This window comes from Pan paniscus, chromosome 20 (assembly GCF_029289425.2).
Source record: "Pan paniscus chromosome 20, NHGRI_mPanPan1-v2.0_pri, whole genome shotgun sequence".
Lineage (NCBI taxonomy): Eukaryota > Metazoa > Chordata > Mammalia > Primates > Hominidae > Pan > Pan paniscus.
Genome location: NC_073269.2, coordinates 57,701,383 through 57,708,564, shown reverse-complemented (window position 1 = coordinate 57,708,564; position 7,182 = coordinate 57,701,383).

Here is a 7,182-nt window from a genome sequence, read left to right as displayed (position 1 = left end):
AAATTGGTTTCCTTTGCAACCAAGAACCCCACTGTTAGAATGTTAAATAATCATTGTGATTGTTGGGTGCCATTGTCTTGATCCTGACTTTGTTGGAATTGGTCTCTCATTTGCATTCACGTGTTATTTCATTCATGAAACAGATTGAAATCTATGAATTCACTCCTTTACCTCTAGTTGCAATCCAGTACTACATGGGTCTTTGTAGTTTTCTGCCTTCCCATATGTGTAAATCCCTTCTCTGAGAATGAGAAACTCGTTTCCCATTAATCATGATATATTTACTCATTTGTTCAGTCAGTCTCCTGAGTGTAACTAGTCCCTCATCTCAGCCACTGCTCCTCTCCAGCATGACTGGCTCCTCATCCTGCTTGGTCCCACTTCCCACTACTGGGGTGCCCTCTGGAAAAGGACTCCACTCACCCTGTTCAAGCTCTGACACCCATAAGGGGCCATCCCTGTGTGCAAACACATGTAAGTGCCCTCCCTCCGCAGGTTCTGACACTCCCCTCTGACATCCCTGGGTAGATACCCTCCTCAATCTGCTTGGAGCTCCCCATTCCAGATGACCTCTGCGCAGCTATCTGTCTTGCTCTGCCCCACCTGTTGGCTTCAGGGTTCTATTGATCAGAAAAGGAAAAGAAGTGGTGAGGAGGAAAAAGAAAGGAAGAGGTGAGGAAAGAAGAAGAGGAGGATGGAGATGATGAAAGAGGAGAAGAAGAAGGACAAGAACAAGGAGGAGGAGGAGGAGAAAAGAAGAATGAGGCCGGGCGCGGTGGCTCATGCTTGCAATCCCAGCACTTTGGGAGTTCAAGGCAGGCGGATCACAAGGTCAGGAGTTCAAGACTAGCTTGGCCAACATGGTGAAACCCTGTCTCTACTAAAAATACAAAATTAGCTGGGCGTGGTGGCACATGCCTGTAATCCCAGCTACTTGGGAGGCTGAGGCAGGAGAATCGCTGAACCTGAGAGGCGGAGGTTGCAGTGAGCCAAGATCATGCCACTGCATTCCAGCTTGGGTGACAGAGTGAGACTCCATCTCAAAAAAACAAGAAGAAGAAGAATGAGGAGGAGGAGAAGAAGAGGAAGAAGAAGAACGAGCAGGAGGAGGAAGAGAAGAAGTAGTTTTGAATATATATATATATATTTGGATTATAGATATAGATGTACATAATTTTTTTTGAGATAATGTCTCACCGTATTGTCTAGGCTGGTCTCGAACTTCTGGCCTCAAGTGATCCACCCACTTTGGCTCCCCAAAATGCTGGGATTACAGGCGTGAGCCACTGTGCCCAGCCTCTGGGTATATTTTGAATGTAGAACTGAGAGGATTTCTGACTGGATGCAGGGTGTAAGAGAAGGAAGAGTGATAAAAAAGACTCCAAGATCCTTGGTCTGAGCAGCTGGAAAATGGAGTTAACATTTACTGAGATGAGGAAGAATGTAGGAGGAGCAGGCTTGGAGTGGGCGTCCAGAGTAAGGTTTGGACACGATGAATTTGAGACGCAGAGTACATATCCAAACAGGCAATTAAATGTATGGATCTAAAGCTGCAAACTGAAGACTAGAATGATGTATATTTGGGACTTATCAATGTTTGACAGTATTTAAAACCTTTGGACTGGATGAGATTGCTTTGGGAATGAGTGAAGATGCCAAAGAGAAGTGATCGTAGCACTACGTCCTGGGGTGGCGGGCAACATAATGTTTTACACAGAAGCATTTAACTGCTTTTGGCTTTGTAGATTAGGTAGACAGGTAGGTAAATATAATATATATAAATCTAAGATTATATATATAAATCTAAGATTAAATATAATATATATAAATCTAAGATTATAAATATGTAATCTTAGATTAAGCAAATAATCTTATATAAGGGAATTTTGGGGGAAAAGGTACTATATTTTATGATATGCCCTTTCGACATCTAACAAAATGATATCATAGTCTCTTTTAATCTATACACAATTTATTTTAATAGATTTTCTAATATCCAATCATCTCATTATTCTTAGGTAATATCCATTTTAACATGGCTTATTTATTTGTTTATTTATTTTTAAAGGGATATGAGTTTTTGTGTGTGTGTGCGTTTTAGCCTCCAAGACCTCAGAAAGACATGTGGTCTTGCTGTGTCACCCAGGCTGGAGTGCAGTGGCCCCAGCATAGCTCACTGAAGCCTAGAACTCCTGGGCTCAAGCAATCCTCTCGCCTTAGCCTCCCGAGTAGCTGGGACTGTAGGCTGTGCCTCCACATTCAGCTGGTATTTAAAAAAAAATTACTGGAGGTTTTTATCGCTAAATTCCAAATATTTGGAATTTCCATGTCAATATTCATAGGGAGATTTGTCTATATACTTTTCCTTTTAACTGTATTACCTTGTTAGGTTTTCATGTTATGTGATGCTCGCTCTGTACAAACAACTGTGAAGCTCTTTATTTTTCTCTTTCGTTTACATTATATCAGAATTGTCTGTTGATAGCTTGAAATAATTTAATATGATCCTGTCTGTGTATATTAAAATTGTCAATTGATTTAATACGTCTCTCCTTGAGAATATTTTTTGTAATTTACATGTTCCTGAAAAATCATCAATTTATCCCGAGTTTTCTAGTTATTAGCAAGAAGTTAAATGAAGAATTCTCCTGATAATCTGACTCCTTCGGAGAACCTTCCCTTTCATTACTTCATTCTTTGATTCTTTCCCTTTCATCCTGTGCGATTTTCCTGAACTTGGACTCTGAACCACTGGCTTTTGTTTTCTGTGTGCCAAGTATTATATTTCACGCCTCTAATTCAATTTTATTTTTTCATCGTCATCATCTTCTCCTTAATTATTTCTGCTAGATTTTCTCATTTTATTTTTATTCTGTTCTCTTACCATTGCTTATTATAATTTTACCAGAAAATTTAATTTCCTTATTAGCAGCAAGCTGCTAATCTACCATCTCTTTTGTTTCATACTATTAATTAAAATAATTTTTCAATTATTTTTATGCTATATTGTTTTTCTACTTTATTACTTGTTATTAAACTGTGTTGGCAGAGGGAGCTGGAGCATCTCAACTGGAGCTCTCCATCTCTCCGCAAGTTTCCTCTGAACAAGTGGACCTTGTCCAGCAGGGGGCACAATTGGACATGGATTGGCTCCCGGACTCTGCTTGAGCGGGATCCACCGTGAGAAATGAAGTCAGAGAGTAAACCCTTGGCTAGAGGAACTGTTTTTTTCTTGAGAGGGGTGGGGGGGCGGGGGGGGGTCTCACTATATTGTCAAGGCTGGTCTCGAACTCCTAGGCTGAAGCGATCCTGCTGCCTCGGCCTCCCAAAGCGCTGGGATTACAGGCTTGAGCCACTGCACCCAGCCTGGCTAGAGGAATATATACATATACATATACATATACATATACATATACATATACATATACATACACACACACACACACATATACATATATATATTGAGACAGGGTCTCGCTCTGTGGCCCAGGCTGGAGTGCAGTGGTGCGATCTCGGCTCACTGCAACCTCTGCCTCCCAGGTTCAAGCGATTTCAGCTAGAGGAATTTTTATTTAACGGCTCAGTGCATCTGTTTTCCCAGGAATTACACAGTCGAGTCTCTACAAGAGAAAAGCAGGTATAGAAAATAAGTAGGACTGGGGTAAGATAAATAATGGGGGTGGGACATGGTAGCTTCTACCTGTAATCCCAGGGCTTTGGGAGACCGAGGCGGGAGGATCACTTGAGCCCAGGAGTTTGAGACCTGCCTGGGCAATACAGTGAGACCCCACTTCTACAAAAAATAAAAAAATTAGCCAGGCATGGTGGCACACACCAGTGGTCCCAACTACTCAAGAGGCTGAGGCGGAAGGATCACTTGAGCCCAGGAGTTGGAGACTATAGTGAGCTATGATCGTGCCACCGCACTCCAGCCTGGGAGACAAGAGCAAGACCTTGTCTCAAATGACAACAACAACAACAAAAAGATAAACAATGGGGCAAGATATTGACAAAGCTTTGTCAGTCTACTTGTTTTGGCCTCAGCTCAGGGGAGACCATAGCCCTTGGTGGGGAATGCAGCATAGTAAAGAGGGGAAGCTCCTGCTTCCCTGGGCTAATTGCTGTTACATGGGCATGCAAGATAGTCAGTTATTTCAAGAGAAGTTAGGCATTCAGATTACTGGGAGAGAGCTCCAAATTTTAAACTGTGATCCATGAATTAAAAATATTTTTTAAATGGCTGGGTGCTCTGGTGGCTCCCACCTGTAATTCCAGCTCTTTGGGAGGCTAAGGCAGGAGGATCGCTTGAGTCCAGGAGTTAACTGCAATGAGCTGTGATCGTGCCACTGCACTACAGCCTGGGCAACAGAGCGAGACTGTTTCTTAAAATAAAAAAATTAAAACACTATATATACATTGAATACAACTATGAACTAGAATTTTATTGGTGAATGGCACTGAAGTTACTGTATTTATGTGGCATGGACTTCCAGTTATACTGAATAGTGAAAATTGAACACTTTTCCCCTAAGATCAAGAAAAACAAGGATATCTGTTATTACCACTTTATGCAACATTGTCATAAAACTACCAGCGGTATCAATGAAGCAGGAAGAATAAGAGGCACAGTGATTGGGAAGGAAGAAGCAAAACATCATTGTTTTCAATGACAAGATAACATACATAGAAAATCCAAAATATCCTCCAATTGGATATAACTATGAGAATTTAGCGGAGCAGCTGCATCCAAAGTCAACATACAGAAATCATTTCTATATCTCTGGTAGCAACTATCGGAAAATTAAACTTAAGATACAGTATCTTTTACAATAGCACCTCAAATCACAGTATTCTTAAAAGTGAAACTAACAAAATGGTTCCAAGACCACTACACTGAAAGCTGGAGCACATTGTTGAGAGAAATTAACGTCCTGAATAATGGCAAGCTACACCATGCTGATGAGTTAGAACATTTGATAATTTTTTAAAATTTTTATTTAATTTTTTATTTTTTGAGACGGAGCCTTGCTCCGTTGCCAGGCTGGAGTGCAGTGGCATGATCTCGGCTGACTGCAACCTCCACCTTCCAGGTTCAAGCAATCCTCCTGCTTCAGCCTCCCGAGTAGCTGGGACTACAGGCAGGTGCCACCACGCTTAGCTAATTTTTGTATTTTTAGTAGAAACAGGGTTTCACCATGTTGGCCAGGCTGGTCTCGAACTCTTGACCTCAAGTGATCCACCCGCCTTGGCCTCCCAAAGTGCTGGGATTACAGGCGTGAGCCACCGTGCCTGATCAGAACATTTGATAATTTAAAGAAGTCAATTCTTCCCCAAATCAGGAGCCCAGGTGCTGGGGCCTGGGAGTGCACAGTGCTTTTCCTTCCTAGACCCATCTTGTTACTGGGGGTCCTGGTCACCCTAGAAAGGGGAATGTTTCCTGTTCCAAGTCATGAAGCTAATATGTGAAACCGACAGTGAGTATTGAGCAGTGCAGGCTTCATTCAACAGCTACAGGACTGGGGAAGTGGGAGCTGGGCTTACAAATCAACTTCTCAGCTCCTGAGAACTGGGAAGTTACAGATATAGGGTATCATTCTTGAAGGGGCTGGACGTTAAGAGCAAGGGGAGGAATATTCGTGCTTTGTCTTGGGAAGGGATGAATATTTTCTTTTTCTTTTTTTTTTTTTTGAGACGGAGTCTCACTCTGTCGCCAGGCTGGAGTGCAGTGGCACAGTCTAGGCTCACTGCAACCTCTGCCTCCCAGGTTCAAACGATTCCTCAGCCTCAGCCTCCTGAGTAGCTGGGACTACAGGTGCGTGCCACCATGCCCAGCTAATTTTTGTATTTTTAGTAGAGACAGGATTTCACCATGTTGGTCAGGATGGTCTCGATCTCTAGACCTCGTGATCCTCCCGCCTCAGCCTCTCAAAGTGCTGGGATTACAGGTATGAGCCACCGCGCCTGGCCCTGCTGCCTGTCTTTTAAGGACCCTTGCAATTACATTGAAGGTCCACTTAGGTAATTCAAAATGATCTCCCCATCTTGAGAATCTTAATCACACCATCAAAGTCTCTCTTGCCACAGGTCACACTCACAGGTTCTAGGAATTAGGGTCTGTATAGCTTTGCAAGTCATTATTAAACACGCTGCGATTAAATATCCGTCTTTTAGGGGACCTGTGCCTCTGGGTTATGGCATTCACAAGTGATTCTCAGCTTCTCTCCATTCATTTCAGGTGAGACAGGAAGTCTAGAATGTGCTGTGCTGGATTCAGGAGAAAATCTCCTCCTCCTCCTTCCTCCTTCCTCCTTCTCCTTCTTCTTTTTTTGAGATGGGGTTTCTTGCCATGCTGACCAGGCTGGTCTTGAACTCCTGGCCTCAAGTGATCCTCTCAACTCAGCCTCCCAAAGTGCTAGGATTACAGGCACGAGCCACCATGCCCGGCCAGGAGAAATCCCTTCTTCCAGGTGGGAGAAGGTACCAATAAATTCTTTATCCCTGGAGAATAGGCCTGTGTTGGGGAGAATGCTCTGGGTATACTTAACAACAGTTACTCTTCCTTCTCCCTACCAGGGCTATGGGCTAGGGGGCCTTTCTGGGCTCTTCACTGGTAGAGTTACTGGAGGTAAAATCCACGAAAGTGTGGGGACTCCTAAGACTGACACCTGTAGAAATTTATCATTCTTGAGCTAATTGTTACCCAGCCTGCAGCAACTTGTCAGAATTACCATGCAAATGTCTTCACCAAGTTAGTGACTCCAGCAGCTTCCGCCCTGTGTGAATGGATCTCATTAGTAACTCTCTGGATTTGCCAGTGTCTCCAGACTTGGGGATGGTAATTCACTGTGTTACTGCAGTTCTTTAGACGTGTCTAAGAAAAGCTGTTGATTCTCAGTTTGTTCAGCCTTTTCTTGTTGTAAGAACAAAAGTGACAACTTCGAAGTTCTTCTTATGTCCGAGCAGAGACAAGAAGTCTTATTCTATTTTATTTTCCTTCTTCTTCTTCTTCTTTTTTTTTTTTTGTTGTACATTTCCGTTGGAGGCTTGGCCTTGCGCATTAATGCTTTGGGAATGTGTCTCTTCAAGTTTAACGTCTGTAATGTGCCAAAAATGCTGAGCTCACTGCGTCCAGCAGGGGGAGCCCTTGGGCTTTGGTTTCCTTTTCTTTCTCAAGGGAGCTTG